Source organism: Amborella trichopoda, chromosome 2 (genome assembly GCF_054954075.1).
Source record: "Amborella trichopoda isolate Santa Cruz 75 chromosome 2, AtrichopodaSantaCruz75HAP2 v2.0, whole genome shotgun sequence".
Classification (NCBI taxonomy): domain Eukaryota; kingdom Viridiplantae; phylum Streptophyta; class Magnoliopsida; order Amborellales; family Amborellaceae; genus Amborella; species Amborella trichopoda.
In genome coordinates this window covers 8,897,921-8,920,804 of record NC_142337.1, presented here as the reverse complement: position 1 = coordinate 8,920,804, position 22,884 = coordinate 8,897,921, and the positions used below count along the sequence as shown (strand labels likewise).

Below are 22,884 nucleotides of genomic sequence, written 5' to 3'. Positions count from 1 at the left end.
AAAATAGCTCTTTAATAATATATCATCTCCTTCAAAAATGTGTAGGTGACGCTTGAAATTTTAAACTTGTCATATCAACATCTCGACGACCCAAAATCGAATCGGCCACAAATTTAAGATTTGATATTTTCATCATGGTTCTTATCTTTTACAAAAATATTAGGCCATTATCATACAACTTCCATAGGGTTTTTTTGTAATGGTAGGGCCATTTTAGAGCATCTCGTTTGGGTTTCTAACTTGCCAAATTTATATATTTATCATCTGAAGTTGGTTTGAGCTGAAATTTGGGGGATGGCTTTATGGCAGCTTAGATTAAAATTTAGAATATTGGAATGGGGATTTTAGGTAGATTTGACTGAAGTTTAACCATAGTATATCTTGAGCCATCTGGTCATAGATCTGAGGGTGAGTCAAGTTGGATGCTCCTTCTTTTCTTTTCTTTTTTTAGTGGAAAGGCTTCTCTTGTCAATTTTATTGATGTTGCCGCACCCTGCTGCTACTGGTGCCCTTTTATTTAATATCATTTCCTGAGAAGAAGCCCTTAGTGATCTTAGTGACACCAAATACTCCCCCAAACAAAGTCATCATAAGATTAGGTCAAATGATTTAGTAGAACTTAGAAATAATATTTTTTACATCTGTATAATTTGCCATGTAAGTTCTTTCAATAATATTTCTTGTTTCTTTTTTACCGTTTTATTTATTTAATTCCATATATGTGTCTCTAGGAATCTTGATATATTGTTCTTTACTTGAAGGGAATGTTTACATTTGACAAATGGTTTTAACTAAATAGGGAAGATTAGCAATATGCCTTCAATAAAAAATAGTATATGGAGAAAATATATGATATATTTAAATTGTACAATACCTGTTTTGGCCTCAAAGAACTTTCTTAGTTTTGTCTTGTGTATATTTAGATATGTTAATATATTACAGAGAATTTGACCTTTATTGAAATATATTGATCGTTGGTTTGGCAAATGTACTAGAAGTCAGTAGATCAAAGGTGTCATATAATTTAATGATGTTATATAATTTCATTCAATTCCAATTATCCTCCATGTTGCCTCAGGTGGTGTTACCCATTGTACATCACGAAAATCTTTTATGTTTTTAACATTTATGTTTCTAGTTTCAAGAGTTATAAAAATTTGGATTTTATTATGCCCGTTATATATATATATATCGAGAGAAAAAGAGAGCCGAGGCCCTAAACAATCAAGTTAGAGCCTATCTCAAAAATTTCACTAGACTTCAAATTGATTTTCTCTACATCAAGATACATGGACATGGGAGAACAATGAATTTTAAGTTTTTGAAATAGTGTATTTTGTAATGCATTTTTGGACCGTCAATTTTTAAGATTTTCAAGTTTTCATAGATCTGCTTGATCTACACTATTTTAGAAGTTTTAAACTTTATAAATAAAAATAAAAATATATTTTAATGCTGTCACAAAGATTTCTAATATTAAAACTATATTTGCTCTCTCTCTCTCCATCGGACATATATATTGTACTTACTCAAACTAGCATCTGGTCAAAGTATTGGTTCGACTCTCCTGTGACCCTTTTCGGATAACTAAAGCAAGTTGCAGAAGCTTCCTTGGTTTCCATCCATGGCTGCCCTGTCTTCTTGCATGTTAGAGAACATTCCCTGGTCCATGAGTCTGAGCAAATGCATCGCACGGATAGAATCATTCAAGTATGGGTCTTGGGCTGAGTTTCTTTGGATCATCAACGTATTTCTCTCTCTTCTGAGTTCCCAGGGCATCCATTTCTTTGCATCATCAATGGCAGAACTCTTTTTACCATCCATGTTTTGGGGTTCCTGAGATGAAATTCATATTGCTGTAAATTCATTGGTATTCATCTTCTACCCATTCATAGATTACTTTTATAGAAGCATTTTATGAGTTCTCACTTAACTCTAACTTTTTCCATGTACTCAATTTCTATACATTTCATGTGGATATGTATAGACACCTTATTTTAAATCTGGCAAATTTAATAGTTTTTTGAACCATTAGGACCACATTATCGTAGTAGACCCAATTTAATTATCCCAAAACTATCTAAATCTTATTCCAATTTGAAGTAGAGCGCAAGAGCTTTCCAACGGTTCAAGAATCGTTTGAATCGGACCAACGAATAAAAAGATATAACAAATAACAATTTAATCCCTGTGAGACCTGTCGGGCGGCTGGCAGGGCTGTAACGGACCCGACAGGCCCAGACGTGGGCTGATGACACAGTCAACACATCTGATGATTCAGTAAATATGTTTTCGTTAAATAGATAAGGCTAAAACTTCAAGATAAATCCAAACAATTATGAAAAAACTCCAAAAAATTAAGAAAAAATCACCAATTGAATCTTATATATACCCTCTCCCCCTAACCTAAAAAGAGAGAGAAAAAGAGACCAACAAAACCTTAGAAATTCCCGTAATTAGAAAAATTACCCAAAAATAGGAAAAATCCTTAGAAAATTCCTAAAAATTTAAGAAAAATCCCCAAAAATCTCAAACAAATTAGAGAAAATATCAGAATTCATATTCAACCTCTGAAGATCACAAAACCCTTAGAAAACTAAAGAAATTCTCCTCCAAATCTGAGAGAAACACAGAGAAACGGGTAGAGATTGAAACCTTAAAGCTTCAGATAGATAGAAACTCTAACCTCTTGAGACCCTAACCCCCAAGTTTGAGAAAATCTAGACTTATGGCACAACAACCCTAGATCTAACCCTTTTACACCAGAGAACTGCTGGTCAACATCCGAACCAGAGAGGCAAAGATGACCGGTTCTGATACGGGCGAGCGCTCGATGGCTTGGGAATTCCGGGCCATCGGGTCCGATTTGGTATTGTTTCTTCCTCTCTCTTTTTTATTCTTTTATTGTTTTATTTTTGTTTTTATTTACTTTGATCAGTTAACTTTGTCTTAAAATCGTATTTTAATGCTTTGGATCATGCTGCCTCTGCCACATATCTGAGAGTAGATCTGCTCGTTTTTTGATAGATCTGACCTCAGATCTAAAGTCAATGAGTCTCACTTTCTCTACTACTTTATTTACATATATTTTATTAGTTTAAGGTGTTAAAATTCGAAAGATCTTCATCAAAAGATCTGTCAGATTTTCATCGTAAACAGTTTGGCGCCCACTGTGGGGCTATTTCGAGCTTGATCCAAGCATCAAAATACAAATTTTATTCACTGTTTTTTACTATTTTTAGTCACAAAAATATTCAGATCAAAATAAAATATTCAGATCAAAATAAAAATTTTAAACATATAAAAAAATATATTTTTCAATTCAATCTTGGCTTTCTGTTTTTAACTTTATTTTAATTTATTTCATCATAAATACTTTTATTTCTTGGTTCTTCCAAGGTTAAAATAGTCTTATTTCATCAAGATTAACAAGATAAAAAATAGAAAACAAATAAATAATAATAATGTTTTTGGGCGACTGCAAGGGCGACACCAGTAGTGACGCCTGGGCGACACCACCAGTGTCGCCCTACTTCAAGTGTCCCAAAAAAATTTTGGGATCTCACAGGACCATTCCATGGACTTTTGGCTACCTGTTGACCAATTTTTGACTTAAAATAAAATTTTTAGAAATATAAAAAAATATTTTGCTTTAGATAGATATGTTCATTTTCTACCCTTTTGATTTTATTTTAGTTTGTTAATTTTGACTGAAATCATATTTTCTTTGCTTTCACCATGCTTAGTTTAACTGTGTTTCATAAAAATTAAAAAAAATAAAAAAAACAAAATACATTAAGGTTGCTTACGCCTCCAAGCCTAAACCCACTCTTGGTCCGAGCCTAGACTCGTGCACAATCTAGTCTAAATCTTAGTCTAGGTTTTAGCATAGGTCTAAGCATAGAGTTGCCTCTAGAGCTAGACTAGGCTTACCCTAGTTCAGAGTCTGAACCAAAATCCATTGAGTCGAGCAAGTCTAGGTTTCTGTCTAGTCTTAGCCTATGTCTTAGTTAGGGTTTTTACCCCTAGAGTCAGACTAGGTCTACCCTGAGGCATCGAGTCTAGATCTCACCGAGTCTAAGAATCATGACCCAAGATCATAGCAAAGCAAGGTCCAACCTTATGGTCCAGGTCAGTCTAGATCCAGAGAACCTAGTCAGTCCGAGAGGTACTGTCACAGTACTCCCTCACAAATCATCCATAGCACTCGGGTCAGTGAGCCGACTCTCGACCCACATAGAACCAAACCTAGCCGTCTAAGCCACCTTCAAGGCCACCCTTTAGAAGTCATGAGCCAACATGTTGATAAGGTTCGTAATTCCCTGAATGGTCAAGGGGTCAGGCCGGAGGCAATCCTCCAAGACAGAGGGGTTAACCTCAAATCTAGTAGGCACAACAAGAATAAAGCCCCAACCCAAATCTCTAAGTCAGCCGATCTTAACCGTGTGAACCCCGATGGTCAATTAGTAGCCCAACATTCCAGTCTTGGCAATCAGCCAGTTAGTGGGCGAGTAGATTCACATACAACTAGGGAAAGTCTACCCAAGCAACCCATCATTAGTGAAGATCAGGGTTTTGACCTAACTCGATATAAAGACAATCCTAAAGTACATGCTTACTTTCAAGACCTGCTCAATAGAGGATACACCTTCCAGTGCACTCAAGCTATGAAAATTAGGTCAGAAGCTCAAGCCTTAAGTCACGTCCAATATTTTAGCTCAAACCAGAATAATCCTAAGGCTGTTAGCCTGCCAATCCAATTCACTACGGACCAGAGGTCTAGTTCTAATCATCAGTCGAGCCCAAGACTACCTAGAGGGCAGACTCCATCTGGCAGTAGCTATGACAGTCCTTCACTCTTTCAGTCCAGTGCTGAGGCAAGAGAATACCTTAACCCTAGGGATAGATCATCCAACCAAGGTCAGAGTCAGGTAGACTTAGTCACCCGAGGTCAGAGGTCTAGTCAGCGGCTTGAGTCGTCCATCCCAGTTAAGTGGTGATCCTATCTCACAAGCCTCATTGCGTGGCCAAGTTGTGCAACCTCTGAGTAATGGGTATGCTCTAACCCAACTCAGCTCGGGTGAGTTTACAAGCCGACAATCGGCACTTCAAGTTCTACCTCAGGCTCAGTCCTTAGGGCAACTCGTTACATGGGCCCAACAACCAGTTTATACAAGTCACATACCACAAAGTTAGGTTCAACAGACCATACAACCAAGTCAGCTCACAGCTATAATGACGGCTCAATTCGCTTGTATAAAACACCTTCAAGACTCTTTAGAGAAAATGGGAATATGAGATTTCTCAACTCCTAAAACTTATGTATAAGAAATTCTAGGACACCTAGAAGATCTACCAGTGGGATTTGTAATGCCACAGTTCATAAACAAATTTCCAGGAAAAGAGGATTCTAAGGCACACATCAACGCCTACTTTTTGATGGTCCACACACTGCGAGACTGACCCAACCAACTTAAGGTCATATTCTCGCATAGCTTATCAAAAGAACCCTTGATGTGGCACTGAATATTCATGAAGGATGACCCTCAAGCAACTCCTGACGAAATGTTCAGGCAATTTTCCTCCCGATATAGCAGAGGAAGACCAAGACCCGTCACCCTTGGTGAGTTAACTTCTACCAAACAGAAGTCAAGTTAGTCTCCTTCCCTGTTTATAATCAGCTTCAGAGAGGCCGCTATGTGGGTTATTGAAACTCCACTCCCTGAAGCCGCGAAGGTAAGCCTAACATTAGAGAACATGACTCCAGAATATCTCACGTTCTTCAGTATGGGGGCAGTCCCTTACTCATTTAATGCTATTCTTGAAAGAATATCGTAGTATGAGCGAACCAAGGAAGATAAGGCTGCAGCCGAAAAACCTTCTCAAGAAGGAGAAGTGAACATTATCAAAAGAAGTAATCCTTCTGCAAACTATTCACAGGGAAAGACTAAAATTCATTCTTCCACATGGAGAATGCAGACTTTTACATCGAGGGAATTCACTCCCAATGATGAGCCTATGTTCGATGTCATGAAAAAGTTGCTTAAGGCAATGCTCATAGAATTACAAACAAAAGCCAAGATTCCTCCTTTCCATGGAGGTGATACATCTCAATGGTGCGATTGACATTAAAACTATACCCATAACAATGAGGAATGTCGAGCTTTCAGACATAGAGTTCAGGACCTCATTGATAATGGCACGATAAGTGTCAAAAAGAAAGAGGTTGATGACATAGAAAAACCATAAACTCTATATGCTTCGAAAAACAAATCTGATGTCAACCTGATTAACTTAGGAGAATCACAAGGTATGCCCAAACTCGAAGAGCATCCACAAAACACATGGAGTACAAGAAGAAATCAACTGGGAAGTCTAGTAGCTGAAGAACAAAAAGAACATAACCTTACCTAGGAGTTAATGGCTAAAGATCAAAGCAACAAGGATGATCTTAGCTCCAAGCCCATAACCGAAAAAAAGGAAAAAGAAAGATGTATCGCATATGGAATTCTACTCCAATATACACTCCCAAAAGTGGCATAAGAAATCCTCATCATCGAGAGCCACACTAGGACATATGAACGCTTCAACATGTACTTCCAAGTTAACACAATAAAGGTTCGCACGTGTGTGACAACGAATCAAACTCACAAGATAAAATGAACTCGAGCATAAGCTCAACCAAGGTTTTGAAGCTATGGATTCTCAAGGCCATGACGATAAGAAAAATCTTAATTCTGGACAATAACTCGTGAGAGGGAAAATGAGCAAGTGCTAAAAAGAAGCCATTCACCTCACAACCTTGATGACCCACCTAAGAGGGATCAATATGATAAGGCCGACGTGTTAGAAATTGATGTGATCCAGATCCATGAGAAGTGATCATCTTCCAAACAAGGGGTCAACACCCCAAAAACTCCCATTACGCTTCCAAACAAGGGGCCAACACTTCAAATATCAAAAGAAATCAAACCTTTGGAAATTCTAAAAGGCCCACCTGGGCCGCCTTCACCAGACTTCTTTGCCAACCTACCTATATGGGATGAGGAGCCAAGCTTAGAAGATTTAATCGAGTCACCTCTCAAGGTGAACCCAGTTATAGATGATGGAGAAGCAAAGAGCCCAAATTTGATTATTCTCAAAGATTTGGCATCTTCACTAGAGTTGATAGAGCTCAAACGTTTGGAAATTCTAAGGGGCACACCTAGACCACCTTCACAAGATTTTTTGAATGGTCCACCAATCTAGGATCACGAATTGGATATTGAAAATCCGACCATGTTACCTTCAAGAGGTAGGCTCTCTAGAAGTCATTAACGACATGAGCACAACTCTGATAATCGGAGCACCGAAGAACAAGTTCCCAACATAACAGAAAGCCCTACAGGGGCAACCCCATCAAAATATTCAATAGGGGCAAACTCCTATCCTGAAGAGGATACAATAGGGGTAACTAATGAGATTGAACCCTTCTTCGTTGACTCCCAACATGTGGTAAGGCCATCTGATACCAACTTAATCACTCTTCTGGTGCGAGAGTCGCACCTAAGTTGGAGCACTGAGAAGGAGCCTACTACGAAATTAACCTCCAAAAAGTAATTCGAAATTTGCAATGAAAAAGATTATCGAAAAGGAGTTGGGTGATCACTCACCCCTTTCAAATAACCAAATGAGGCATTCATGCCTCATATTTCAAAAGGCATTAACACCTAATGTGTAACATAAAATACTCCATTAAAAGGGAAAATGCTAATGAGCCTATCCGTCCATACAGAAGACTAAGGGATTAGGAAATTGAGAGTGATTTGTATTCCCAAAATCAAGGTTCAAGTGGAGCAGTTTAAAGGAAAAGTTCAACGGAGACTCAACAACCGTTGTCAAAGAGACTTTGGATGCCAACTTAAGTTAAGGGAAATCAAAGGAAGACCGATATTTGAACCTCCCTGCCACTTGGAGGAGGGAAAGATGATAGAATTCTTACATAATCTTAAGGTGAGTTGCTAAAAAAAAAAGGGGGGGGGGGGCACCTTTTGACTCTTCTTCTTCCTCCCCCTCTTCCTTTGTCACTGTTTTCTTCTTCAAAAAAAAAGAAATCTGCTGGGTTAAAAATCCGAAAGGAACCTCAAGCGTTGAAAAAAAGGCTACTGGGTTGAACACTCGAAAGGGACCTTGGAGCGATAAAAATAATAATAATTAGAATAAATAAATAAATAAATCCGCCGGGCTGAAAATCCGAAAGGAACCCCAAGCGTTGGAAAAAAAGGCTACCGGGTTGAACACTCGAAAGGGATCCCTGGGGCGATGAAAAAGAAGAAGTTCTCTCCTTCTTTCTACTCTCCAAAGTCTTTTTTCTCTAAACATCTCTCTTCCTCCCCCTGAGTAAAAGTGGTGTTAAAAGAAAATCAATAAACATTAGCTCGATGGAACATTATTAAGAACCTAGATCATTTGAAACTTCGAAAGGTGAGTGGTGGAGGAATGAAATCGAAAATCCAAAGAGATTCTGAACCCCTAGGGGCGGTATCCTGTATTTTCAAGACTTTGTTTCACTCGAAACTCTAGAGAACTCTCCTTGAATTGGAATACAAGAGCTGAGGTTCGAAGATAAAGAAATACTTGATAATTCTTCATCCCGAGGATTCAAGCAAGTATCTGATACGCTCACATAGGGACCACCAAAGGGGCCACATGTGACAAAACTATAAGGCATGTTCCTTTTAAAAATGCTTTTTCAATCTGATTGTTAAAACCCTTCATTTCTAAAACCCTTGACTTCCTCCATCACTACAAGAGATTAAACTGTTAGTCGATCTGGCCTCGTTCTTGAAGCCACCTTCCTACGCTTATTATGAAGGTTTGAAACTAGCCAAGCACTCCATGATTGTATGAGTATAACTAACAACTACCACATATCGGAGATGCGTGAACATCGCCAATGATTATATTGGCTAGTCTGGGGGTGTTTTTCTCTAGATTGGATCCCTTGAAACGAAATGAGGCAAACTCATTCACGTGTGAGCATACGATGTCCCAAAGTTCAATTCCAAAAAACATCAAACTCGTGCAATGTAAAAGAGCCGAGACAGGATAAACGTCAAACTCGTGCGACGTAAAAGAGCCGAGACAGGATAAACGTCAAACTCGTGCGACGTTAAAGAGCCAAGACAGGAAAAAAAGTCAAACTCGTGCGACGTTAAAAGAGTCGAGACAAGAAAAAAAGCGTCAAACACGGGTGACATTAAAAAGCCGAGACAGGATAAACATCAAACTCGTACGACGTAAAAGAGCCGAGACAGAATAAGTGTCAAACTCATGCGACATTAAAAAGTCGAGACAGGAAAAACGTAAAACTCGTGCTACGTTAAAGAGCCGAGATGGAAAAAAGTCAAACTCATGTGACGTAAAACAGCCGAGATAGTGACCGTCCAGCCTTGTATGACGTGAAAGATCAGGTGTATCCAGGGCACAACCACTATGTTTCAATGGAAAAACGTCAAACTCATGCGATGTAAAAGAGCCGAGGAAGGTACCGTCTATCCCCGTATGATATCAAAGGTCGGGTGTATCCAAGGCACAACCACCCTGTTCAACAGAAAAACGTCAAACTCTTGAGACGTAAGAGAGCCGAGGCAGGTATCGTCTAGCCTCATATGACGTGAAAGGTCGGGTGTATCTAAGGCACAACCACTCTGTTTCAATGGAAAAATGTCAAACTTGTACGACGTAAAATAGCGGAGCAGGTACCATTTATCCCCGTATGATGTGAAAGGTCCGGTATATCTAAGGCACAACCACATTTGTTCAATGGAAAATGTCAAACTTGTGCGACGTAAAAGAGCATATGCAGATACCGTCTAGCCCCGTATAATACAAAAAGGTCGGGTGTATCCAGGGCACAACCACCCTGTTCGATGGATTCAGTCTATCCCCGTATTGACATAAAAGGGTCGGGTGTATGGTCTATAGTTGGATGAAATATCTTTCTCTTTTCAAAATTTTTATTATATCTTTTTCTTTTCAAAAATTTTATTATATGTCATGTGTTTTTTAAAAGCTTTAATTTCTTTCTTAAAATCTTAACATGTCCTTGCTTTGGATTCTATATCAAATCTCCTCTTACTTTCAAAACTTCTAAAAAAATCATAAAAAAACGAAGGAGCTTAGACACCCATATATGATGATTATTGTGTTGCCGCAATTGTCGCGTTGCTGCCTCGTCTCTCACTTTGGATTCGGCCAAACAAGTCGCTTCCTATAGAAAGCCTTTTCCTATAAACAGCCTTAGGAAACCCTAAGGAGATCAAAGAAAATGACACGGTTAAAAATTCAAACTACAAAAACCCCTGAAGTTAAGTGGCATGGTTAGAAAATCCAACTCAAGTTTCAAGCTTGTGTAACTCACCGACATCTCACGTCGAAAACCCTAAGAGGAAAAGTGCCCTACATGGGTTAGCTCGGTGAGCGCAATGATTTGGAGGGATAGTTGACGTGCTCCCTGAACACGTGACCTCAGGAAGAAATTTAAAATGTTTGTTTTATCTTTGACGTTCACCTGCCCCTCAAAAGATAGGGAATGCCAAAGTGTCTACTTCTTTGTCACTCACTTGTCCCTCGAATGACAGGGATTCCAAAAGAGGGGTAACTTCAGACACCTCATTTTAAATCTGGCAAATTCTATAGTTTTCTGAACCCGTAGGACTACATTATCCTAGTAGACGCAATTTAATTACCCCAAAACTAACTAAATCCTATTCCAATTTGAAGTAGAGCCCAAGAACTTTCCAACGGACCAAGAATCGCTTGAATCGGACCTATGGATAAAAAGATATAACAATGATAATTTAGTCCATGTGAGACCCAACTGTCAGGCGGCGGGCCGGGCTTTAACTTCAAGATAAGGAAAAAGCTTCAAGATAAATCCAAAAAAATCCAAAATAAACTCCAAAAAAATTAGAAAAAATCGCCAATTGAATCTTATTAGTACCCCATCTCCCTAACCCAAAAAGAGAGAGAAAAAAAATACCAAAAAATCCTTAGAAATTCTCGAAATTAGGAAAATTACCCAAAAGTACCTAAAATAGGAAAACCCTTAGAAAATTCCTAAAAATTTAAGAAAAATCCCCAAAAATTCCAAAAAAAATAGATAAAATATTAGAATTCATATTCAACCTCTAGATATCACAAAAACCTTAGAAAACTAAGGAAATTCTCCTCTAGACCCAAAAAAAAAATAGAGAAATAGATAGAGATTGAAACCTTAGTACTTCAGAAAGGCAGAAACCCTAACCTCCTGAGACCCTAACCCCCAAGCTTGAGAAAACATAGGCCTAGGGCACAACAACCCTATATCTAACCCTTCTAGACTAGAGATCTGCTGGTCAACATCCGAATCAGAGAGACAAAGATGACCGGTTCTGATACGGGCGAGCCCTCGAAGGCTCGAAAATCCCTAGCCATCCGGCCCAATTTGGTATTGTTTCTTCCTCTCTTTTATATTTTTTTATTTGTTATTTCTGTTTTTATTTATTTTGATCTGTTAACTTTGTCTTAAAATCGTATTTTAATGCTTTAGATCATGCTGGCTTTGCCACAGATCTGAGAGTAGATCTGCTCGTTTTCGGGCAGATTTGGCCTCAGATCTGAATTCAATCAGTCCCACTTACTCTACCACTTTATTCACATCTATTTTATTAGTCTAAGATGTTAAAATTCGAGAGATCTTCATTGAAAGATCTGTCATATTTTTATCGTAAACAATATGGAAGATAAGATTTGCAACTAGCAACATAATTTGCTTATTCATGAAATGTTGTCTGATTCAATAGATTTGAAAAAATCCTTAACCTAAATGCTATTGCAGCCTTGCTCATCATTAGCTTACTCCATGCATTGGTTTCCTTTGGAGCTATGTCAAAGCCTAGGTTTGGGGTACTTTACCTTTGGGTAATAATATCCAATGACCGGGATCGCCCATTTATATTTTTATGCAGCTTTGATGCCTTCCATGATTGTTGGTGTCTTGTATAACCGCAACAATTTCAAGCTCCACCATATCAAAATTGTCATTCATTTACATTTTTCTTATGAGTGATTGTTTACTGTATCCATATCTTTATAAGTATTATTGTTTCTTTCTTGTCTTTCGAGTAAGTGATATATTGTATCACATGGTACATCAATATGAATTTTACATACATATGGAGACATCTAACATTTATGATGCACACACTCAAGCCATTGTATGCATGGTATTTTGTTTCATTTGTGTCTTTCTTTAACTTTTATTTATGCCAGACTATCAAAATGTCATGCGCTTCTACAACTAATGGAGCTTATCCACCTCATTCGTGTCCTGGCTGTGATAATATACAATGTGCCATCAAAGCATCCTCGAACCCATCTAAACCCAAATAGGTTATATTATAAATGTGCATTTTTCAGTGATGTGAAGAATATGTTGTTGCTGCGAGCAATAATGTTAATTTAAAGCCTTGCAAGACACAATAGTGGAATCAAATGAATGAATCACAAGAACGTAACGTGATTAATCAAGATGTGGTTGCTATTCAAGAAATGATGCTTGGTACCTTAGGACATGTGCAACATTTAATGTTGTTCTTATGTGTAGCCAATGGCTGCTTATTTGTTCTTGTTTTTCTCAAAAAATTGTACTCCTTCTGAGGAGCATTTGATAGTCCTACAAGAAACAATACAAGCTCATGTAATGGCTTGGGTGTATTTTTATACGTTAAATAGAATCGAGCTAAACGTTGATGATTATTTGGTTGTTTTTCATCTTGTGCTTTTTGACATATTGTTAAATTTATGCAATATTTCTTTCTTCATTTTGGTGGAGTATCCGTCTACATGTAGATAACTATATAACTGTCTTGAGTTATTGTGGCATCCCCATCGCATAAGCCCATATACAATTTTGTAAAGTTTGCACAATCAATGAAAAAGGTAATTACAAAAAAAAAGAAAAAATATTACTACTCAGAGGAATCTCTTTATATGTAAGATTGTCCTTTCTGAGTAGTTGGTATTTGGAATGTTAACCATTCATTTTAAGGGCATCATTCAACATAAGTCATCCTTTTCTTATGTAGTTTATTTTTTCTTCGGATAATAACCTTTCTCTCACTATGTTCAGTGCTCATAATTAGCTAGTGTTCATTCACTTAATATGTTGCATATGGTCATGAAATGCTTTCATACATGCATAATTCTTGCTTTCATTAAATGAAATCAAATAATGCGTACAAATGCAAAATAAAAGAGAGGTTACAAGTGGGTATAAATACAAATTCATTCTTGCTCTCATTAAAAAAATTCGTACAGAGAAAAGGTATAATGAAGAACTTTTACTCTCTCACACCAAACCCTCTCTCTCACTCTCTCTCCCTCTTTGACCTCTTCATTTGAATTCACATCAAAGAGACCTCTGGCCATTAGGGATATGATAGTGAAATAATTTTCTTCCCAATACAGTTATTTATTAGGAATAAAGTACACGGTATATTGCTGCACCAAGCAAGAGATGTAAACAAGAACACTAGGAACAATTACCAGGACCTTCAACCAATGCAAACAAATTACTGCATCAGCCAAACCATAGCTTTTTGGCTGCAAATAGTTTCCTCTCAAAAGGTTTATGTCAATGGCAAAATACAATTGAGTCTACTCCTTCCATATTCCCTCATTCCAAAATGAAAATATAAAGAGTACAATGAATCTACTCCTTCCACATTCTCTCCTTCAAATATGAAAATAAAAAGAGTACAATGAATCTACTCCTTCCACATTCTCTCCTTTCAAAATAAAAATATACAATGAATCTACTCCTTCCATATTCGCTCCTCTTGATTGTCCTCATCGAAATGGTTGGCCCCAAAGGCTTGAACACATGATTTGAGACCGCCTTTGCCCACTGCCACCCTATATATTTGTGAAGAAGAAACCCACTTTCCCAACAGATGGCAAATGGCTGCAAACTCCCCTGCCATTTTAGACACATGACACTTGTCATTCATAATAGTTGTATGATTAGAAATGTAGGGGACATTTGAAAAGAGAAAACAGAATTATAGGGGATATTTGACTTTACATTTCTATTACATTTATAAAGGGGTACAAAGCTAGTTGATTTTTTTAGACAAAACAAACATTGCATTGACAATCATGTAATTGCAACTTTTTCATCAATAGAAGTATCAAAGCAGCAACAAAGAGACCCACAAGAATCCAATCAATAAAGTTATATATTTCATGAGTTTCATATCATAACTAGTTATGTTCCACAATTTCGCAAGACCCATCTCTGCATCTTTTGTTGACATTCAACCTATAATAAGAAAAACCATTGTAAGCATTTACGCAATTCAAATTACATTCACAAATATTAAGAGATAAGGAGCAAGAAATACAAAGATATATGGAGCAATCATTCATTCATACTTTGGACGTGCGAAAGATGGACAATTTCTTTTGTTGTATCCACTCCTTTTACAAACTGCACACTTTTGAATCCCTTCCTTCGCCTCCTCTTTCACTTTTTCTTTCTTCACTTTCTCTTCTTCTTGCTCAACCCGAGATTTAAATCTAATATTGGTAGGACGCCATTTTGTTCGTGTCCATGGGGGCTCAAGGATGTTATGGAAAAGGTTCCCCTTGGTCGTTTTGCTAGTGCCACCAATAAAACATTGTGAGAATCTACCATATGCCCAATTTTGCCTTCAATGTTAGCACATGCTTCGCCTACCATACGTCCAATTTTGGCTTCAACTTTTCTGAGGTATGCTTTGCAAGTTTTCAAGATATTTGGCAAACCTCATTAAAACGAATAGAGCGGGTGAGTTCAGAATTAACTTGAATTTGCTTGCCTCTTCTATCTTCCACAACCCCTTTCATCACATCCTTTGTCCATCGCTTCATCATGTAATGCGATGGTATTTCCAAAATATTTTTTCCCAAATAAATCTTAAGTACATGCCTACAAAGAACTCCTAACCTCTGATACAGGTGGCAAGAACAAGTGAAAGTTTGATCATGACCATTAAATTCCACAAGACATACCCTCTCTCCACACCCAGGTTTTGTCACCCTAAAGGTGGTAACTATCTCATTGTCATCAATGGTTTCACTAACAAAATTAACGCAATTTGTAACTTCTTCCACAAAGAACTTTAGAATTCTATGTGTATAGATTTTCGAAGCTTGTGCCTCTATGAATGAAGTGGTCCTCAAAATAGGAGTATTCATGATGTTGTTCAAGTCATTTTCTTTTGTTTTACGAATCTTCTTTTCATGAAGTTTAAGGCTAGTATCCAATACAAAATGCAAGCCTATTGTCGGAGTCAAGTACATCTTAAAGTGCTTGTTTATCCTTTCGCTCCTTCGAGTCGCTGACATACAAGCTATGAATCTAGCTGAAACATATGTGTCAACCCATTGAACTCAACAATTTTACAGTCTAATGAGCCATTCATTTTTTTGAAGCTCATATTTCTCAATAAGTGATTTTCATTTTATCTCAAACTCTTCCACAGTTCGGCTCGTTATACACTTATTAAACATTTATGGGAAACTTGGATGCCCACACAAGACATGACCCAATTTTTCTTTTTGCTTCGCAAGAATGTGTCATTTACAATACTGATGCTTACTTTGATTGAAAACTTTTCTCATTGCATCAGTAATTACATGGTCTTGATCAGTGATAATTACACTGGGTTGGTGTCTACCCACTGCTTCTAGCCATTTTTCAAAAACTCATACAAAAGACTCCACTTTCTCATCATAAATAAGTGCAAACCCGAAGAATGGTGATTGACCCCAAGTATGGGAGCAAATAGCATATCAAATGAGTTTGTTTTGTATATGCCATATCAAAAAAGTGATAGTACGACACCCTTGACATAGCATTTACCCATAATATGTTGAGAATGTAATCTTCCCCACCTAATCTCAACTTACAGAAAAATGATGGGTTTGATTCACGCATTTTATTTGGCCATTCCATAACACGTTTGCCATCTTCGCCATTTAATTTTTTCCTTTTGTTTGCTAATTGGTTTAATGTCTTTTTGTGAGCATGATAGATTATCTATCCCTCCAACTTGCTCAATAAATATATCATAAATATGTCTAGTCTTTACCATAGAAGAACTTGTGGAGTTTATCATTGATTTTGTTACACCCGATAATGTTCGGTGCGATCGAAGGAGTCGAGCTTTTCTTGAAGTAACAAGGTTGTGGTTGTGTTCCTTTTCAAACCTAATCACAACCCACTCATTATCGGCATTTGTGCTAATGCCAATCCTAGCTATACATCTACACATTGTTTGAGGGATTTTCCTTGTACATTGCATCTTTTTGTTTACGGAACCCTTCTTTAGAGCATTTAAATTCCCTATCTATTCTCTGTCCATCCTTAGTATGAATACATGCCCTTCGGACCCCAAACCCATGCGCTAATGCGTAAGCCTTATAATAGTCAAATATTTCTTCTTCAAAACCAAATTTTATCCTTACTGCGGGATCTTCTATTTCTAACCCCTTGGAAGACGCACCATGTTCTCCAATTCCCATATTTGTAGACTTCATAGGGGTAGTTTTTATCAAGGTATCTTGCTCCATGTATTCATTAGTGTCCCACATATTGGGCTCAATGGTGTCCCCTATATTGTCTTCATCTGAAGACATGGGAGATGACATGCTACCTGAAATGGTGAGATCCAACTTAGGTAATTGAAAGACCCTACAATAAACACAAAGTTCTTAGTACTATTTCACCACAATACGTGATATTGATCTGGGCTTAACCAAATGAGCCCATAGAACTATTTTGTTCCCTTAAAAAAAAAAGGGACCAAGATGCTCTAAAATAATGGCTTGAGTGTGTGCATCATAGATGTTAGATGTCTCCATATGTATGTAAAATCCATGTTGTTGTATTCTGTGATACAGTATATCACTTACTCGAAAGACAAAAAAGAAACAATAATACTTATAAAGATATGGATACAGTAAACAATCACTCATAAGAACGAATATAATGAATGGCAATTTTGATATGATGGAGCTTGAAATTGTTGCGATTACACAAGACACCAACAATCATGGAAGGCATCAAAGCTGCATAAAAATATAAATGGGCGATCCCAATCACCGGATATTATTACCCAAAGGTAAAGTACCTTTGACATAGCTCCAAAGGAAACCAATGCATGGAGTAAGCTGATGATGAGCAAGGCTGCATCAACATTTAGGTTAGGGATTTTTTCAAACCTATTGAATCGGACAATATTTCATGAATCGGCCAATTATGTTGCTAGTTGCAAATCCTATCTTCCATATCCACATGAAATGTATAGAAATTGATTACATGGAGAAGATTAGAGATAGAGATAAGTGAGAACTCATAATGCTTCTATAAAAATAATCTATGAATGGGTAGAAGATGAATACAAATGAATTGACAGCAATATGAATTTCATCCCAGGAACCCCAAAACATCGTTAGTAAAAAGAGTTACGCCATTGATGATGCAAAGAAATGGATGCCCTGAGAACCCAGAAGAGAGAGAAATACATTGATGATCCAAAGGAACTCAGCCCAAGAGACCCATACTTGATGCATTTGCTCAAACTCATGGACTAGGGAATGTGCTCTAACATGCAAGAAGAGAGGGCAGCCATGGATGGAAACCAAGGAAGCTTCTCCAACTTGCTTCAGTTATCTGAGAAGGGTCACAGGATAGTTTGAGGAAGCACAATATATGTCCGATGGATTTCCATTGAGAGAGAGAGAGAGAGGGCACAAAGGGTGGGCCTGAACTAGAGATGAGAGAAAGACAGGGCCAGCAGAAGAGAGAGAGAGGCCCTGTTGCCCCATGATGCGAGAGAGAGATTTGGGTTTTTGTTTGAAAGAGAGGGGCCCCACTACTCCATAGAGAGATAGAGTTTTGTGGTCCGTCAGGCTATTTGCATAGGTTGAGGTTGAAATAAAGTTAAGAGGGATCACAACCGTTAAAATTCTGTAAGGTGATCCCATTCGATCAGCTCACTTAATATATATTTGGATCACTTCATGAATCCTCTCACATCTTTTCAGTTGTCTGTAAGGTGATCCCATTCGATCAGCTCACTTAATATATATTTGGATCACTTCATGAATCCTCTCACATCTTTTCAGTTGCATAGATTGAGTTTGAAATCAAGTTAAGAGGGATCACAACCGTTAAAATTCTGTAAGGTGATCCCATTCGTTCAGCTCACTTGATATATATTTGGATCACTTCATGAATCCTCTCCCATCTTTTATTTCTTACTATATTCAGGAAAAATATATGTGTCCTTATTTCATCAAGATGTTCCGGCAGGTGAGAGACAGAGAGATTAGGGCCCAATAGGCATGTCAAATTATTGCAATTCCATTTCTGCCTTGGATCCATGAATTTGAAGTTAAAAAAAAAAAAAGTGAAAATTAAAATGAATGGTTTAGAGCAAGGTACAAAATAGATTATTTTTAAGGCTTACAACTCATTATCTTTTTGAGGTTTGGTGATCTAGATGATTGACTCTCAATTTTTTGGATCCAAGATCCATACCCAAGATTGATTTTGGGAGAAGGGGCTCATTCTAACAGGTGCTTCCCCAGCCACACCTAAACCTAAACCTTTTCCACGATCATGTCATGTGTATATTTTTGTCAGATTTTTATATATAATTTCAATTTTTTTTTCCTTTAATTTTCTACGTAGTTTTTCTTCAATTTCGTATTTGCAAATTTATTTTATTCTCAACTTAATTAGTTGTTAGGTTGATTTGTTTTGCTTTATGTTTTCACATTCATTAAATTTTCATCGAAATCTTGGGTTTTCATTAAGGTGAAAGATTTGTACCCCGAGAAAAGTATATTGTCCATTTACTCCCTTGGTAAAATGAAATCTAGGTGTACTTTTAGGACCCCCAAGTATCGGGGATGGAACCTCTTCAATCTTTAAACTAAGCTCAATAAAAAATGTTCTATGCGGCCAAGCCCGGCCACGCCCACATATGTAGAAATGTAGGCCTCTTAATAAATCTATTTTTGAGATAAATTTTAAAGACATGTAATATGATCGTGAATATGAATAAATAAATAAATTTTAAAAACTAGAAATAATAATTCTAGTAAGAAAACATTTGGACTATTAATTTCTATTGTTTTTAGATGGAACACCTACTTGCATCCATATTTAAGACGGATGCTTTACATTTTTTGGACCGCATATGTAGAAATGCGGTCCAGCCCGTATGAAACAATTTTCGATAAAAAAATGTTTGAAAATTACACTCTCTAAGTGCTTGGAAAAACTTATGTGTAAATATCAGTTGGATGCCATTCGATGTATGGACGATGAGATTTAATTTTAGAGAACTCAAAATACAAATTTTTCTTTTAAAAACAAAAATCCATTGATTTTTAGGTGGTTCCCAAAATTTTAAATAAGCAAAGATCCTTCCATATAGGTCTTCCCCCTGAAGGAATAGATAATATAGTATGCTCCTACAAGAGCATTCTATATGCTCTCTTTCATTAATTATAATTTGAATTTTTTCCTTTTTTGGAGAAATTTACGTTGTTGAACGAATTGATAGTAGGATGTTCATTTATGGTTTTTTGTCTTTCTTATTTAGATTTTCACTTATGAGAACCTTTGAAAATTACAAGATATTGGTTTATTATTATTAAACTATTAATTTAGAGGTGTATGTATTAGTTTCTCTTCTATTGCACAGTGCAATGTACCTCATTCACAAATAGGGGTGGCAACATGTCAGGTCGGGTCCGGATCCGGGTCCTGGTTCGGGTCCAGCCGGATATGGACCTGATCGGACGCGACTCAAATATCAAAATACCTATTTATTTAACTATATTTAATAATTTTTTAATAAATTAGTATCCAAAAATATATGTGGGATCTAGACCCAGACCCGAACGTGACTAGACACTTGAACCCGAACCCGAATAGTATTGGACCCAGGCCTAACCCATAAAGTCCAAGGTCGGGGTCCATTGCCACCCCTATTCACAAAACATTTAGAAAGACACATATACAGCTTCACTTTTCCCTGCAATTTCCTTCTTATCGAATGCTTTTTAATATTCCACCGCCCCCAATCCCATCTCTCTCTCTCTAGGTGTGACGCCACATATTCTCTCTCTACCTGCGTCACCCGTTCCTTTTCCTGGATTCGTTGTTTTGTTTGTTTCCGTTGCATATTCCGTCTCCTCAAAATAGTTTTAGTGCTCTCATAGCACCAAACCAAACCCAATATTTTTTTTTACTACATAAAACAAATGACAAATATTTTGTAATCTTAGTTCCAATTATCTCCAAAAAGTTAGATTAATCTTTATTTTATCAATACTAAGATACTATCTCCATAGAATTGAGTGTATTATAAGTATTTTAACGCATCCCATTATTATTAGGAAAATGTTTTGATAGGCTTGCAGCCCTATCATAATAAGTAAAGCCACAACTCAAAATTCTCCAATCCTATCATGACAAGTAAAGCCTCAGTTCAAAACTCACCAAAATTTTTAGTTCTGGCATCGAAAATCTTTAAATCAATCACTAAAGCCTCAGTTCAAAACTCACCAAAATTTTTAGTTCTGGCATCGAAAATCTTTAAATCAATCACCAAGGTCTGACTGTTATGGTTGTGGAAAAAAATTAGGATTCTAAAACCTAAAAATAATGTATATTGTAATACATTATCTAGACTGTCTTCTTTCCCAATAAATATATGTGCTGGAAATTGATTTCAAGGCCTCATAAGCCTTACAAAAATTGCATCCTTGTTTTTAAGGTGGGGTATAAAAATTGCATCCTTGTTATTAAGGTGGGGTTTCTGTAGGGCCGCAGCCTTGCAATATTTAATTAGATTGCATCTCAAAACTATGTAAGAAGATATTGATCTTACGGACAACATTTTGATAGCACGCTAATCTATATCCACCGTTGATTATGCAATGTGAAGCTCAAATATGTTATTTCCACTGTTGATTATAGAATTTGAAGTTCAATTAGAAATTAGTTTTTTTAAAGTGCTGGTGGGGTGGCATCAGTGGTTGATTATAGAATTTGAAGCTCAATTCGAAATTAGTTTTTTTAAAGTGCTGGTGGGGTGGCATCAGTGGTTGATTATAGAATTTGAAGCTCAAGTAGAAATTAATTTTTTTAAAGTGTAGTGGTTGATTATAGAATTTGAAGCTCAAGTAGAAATTAATGTTTTTAAGGGGAACTTGAATTTGAAGCTCAAGTAGAAATTAGTTTTTTTAAATTGTTGGTGGGGTGGCATCAATGGAAATCGAAACCACAATGTGGTGACCAAGTTATGGGGTGCTAACATCACAACCCAGGTCCTTTTCCATGGTTGTTGAGATTGATGTGATGTATTTGTAGTTTTTAAGGGTAGAATGACATTTTTCAGCAAGATTTGAGGTGTTATAGAGCCGCAGTCCAACAAAATACTCTCTCATTACTACAACAAAAAGGTTTCAGCAATCATATACTTCGAAAACAAAATTATCAATTTCTATATAAAAAGAAAAACTCCTGTCAATATAGAAAATGGAGCGCAATTCACAAGGAATCGATAACGGATATGAAAGTTAGATAAGATTTTTTATATTTTATGAATTTGACATGCAAAATTTTTTTTACCACCGCTATGGCTATTTTTAAAAGTATGTATCTTAGATTCATATTGATTTCAAGGAAAAGTTTATATAAGGTGGCGACCTTAAAAATATAGAATGAACGTGCACCTCAAAATTCATCATAAATGGTTATTTTGATGTTGGAAAATCCTCTAATTGATCATCTCGATATCGAGATGTATGAATATGAAAAGAAAAAAAGATTTCGAGTATCAAAATAGTGTATCTTACAAAACATTATCTGGATCTTTCATTTTCGAGATTTTCATGTATTTATAGATCTACTTCATTTGAATTATCTTTTGAGTTTAAACTTTTATAATTATAGATGAAAATAGATTCACGAGCCATCCTAAGTTTTTTTTGACAACAAAGTTACAATTATGATAAAATTTGAAAGTGCACGTTAATTTGATTAAGGTTAATTTAATATGTTAACTTCCCAACAATGGCATGATAAATTCCTGATAAAGAAGATATACAAACCAATAACATTCTCATACCTGTAATTCCCGCTAAATCACAAATATATACAAGTAGTGTTTTAAAAAGTGGATCGGATCACCAGGATAGCCCACTTTGTATTGGAACCAGAGGATAGCCCTGGCTCCGCCCTTGTCCCCATAGAGCCCGTCTGGACCGAGCCAAAGAGGGATTGGCCCAAGGTTTGCTCTGCCTTTTGTCGTGGCCTCGGCATTAGCCCTAGCCTGGTGCGGTGCAGCCTCGAGTGATTGGGCCCCTGGAACACTTTTGTGGTCAGGTCTTACTTTTTCAGTGTTGGGCCAAAAAGGCTAGGCCTGACTAGGCCACCACGCCCATTGCCAGCCCGAGTGGGGTACTGGTCACGCTCAAAAGATGTAGCTGGTTCCCACGGGTACTATTTTTACTCCTTTTTTTTCATGTACTTCTCCCCTAGTAAATGGGAGTTGAACGTACAAACTCAGCAATCCAGATCTCCAGGTCGGTTTGGCCAGTAGTGACCAGTCGATTTTTAAAACTCTCGATTTTTTATCCCCACGATTAAAAAAAACATGACTTATGTGTTAAGCATCCCTTTTCCAAGCATGAAAAAGTTATGAAAAAGTTTACGCAAGGGCGAGGTCCTAAACAATCAAATTCAAGTCGCGCCTCAAAAATCACTTCTATTCACTTGAAGTGATTGTTTCAATG

General features: G+C 37.0%; 2 long non-coding RNA genes across 3 annotated transcripts; one reads left to right on the top strand and one right to left on the bottom strand.

The window, feature by feature from the left end:
* The first annotated feature begins 1,572 nt into the window (after positions 1 to 1,572).
* On the top strand, positions 1,573 to 12,780 carry LOC148783079 (uncharacterized). The gene is made up of 2 exons (XR_016049065.1): positions 1,573 to 1,870; positions 12,295 to 12,780. It is a non-coding gene; the product is annotated as an uncharacterized LOC148783079 (long non-coding RNA).
* Positions 12,781 to 13,474: 694 nt separating this feature from the next.
* LOC110008001 (uncharacterized) lies at positions 13,475 to 17,902 on the bottom strand. 2 transcript variants are annotated; one of them, XR_016049064.1, is made up of 3 exons: positions 17,593 to 17,885; positions 17,199 to 17,254; positions 13,475 to 13,999 (listed from the first exon to the last, which is right to left on the bottom strand). It is a non-coding gene; the product is annotated as an uncharacterized LOC110008001 (long non-coding RNA). The 2 variants fall into 2 exon arrangements; XR_002282400.2 differs by lacking the exon at positions 17,199 to 17,254 and having other exon boundaries at positions 17,593 to 17,902.
* Between the last annotated feature and the right edge of the window lie 4,982 nt (positions 17,903 to 22,884).